The following is a 373-nucleotide window of genomic DNA, read 5'->3' on the forward strand; positions in this document are numbered from 1 at the left end:
TGGTTTTTCGAGACAGGGTTTCTCTGTGTAACCCTGGCTGTCCTGGAACTCACTTTGTAGACCAGGCTGGCCTCGAACTCAGAAATCCACCTGCCTCTTGCCTCCTGAGTGCTGGGATTAAAGGTGTGCGCCACCACGCCCGGCTTTAAATGTCTTTTTAAAAAGAAAAAGAAAGAAAGATAGAACACCAAGCACTATGACCCACTAAGAGCTCTCTCCAGCCCTATAAAGAATTTTTTGCATTGAGATCAGTAAAAGGCTTCTCTCAAGTGCTCTTTTTCTGGTGACTTTTATAACTATCCTTGTAGCATAAAGAGGCAACAATGAATATGGTACCTGGGTAGCTCTGACAAACTGGTATCAGATGTGATTC

The sequence above is a fragment of the Mus caroli genome, chromosome 17, assembly GCF_900094665.2.
Source record: "Mus caroli chromosome 17, CAROLI_EIJ_v1.1, whole genome shotgun sequence".
In the NCBI taxonomy this organism is placed as follows: Eukaryota; Metazoa; Chordata; class Mammalia; order Rodentia; family Muridae; genus Mus; species Mus caroli.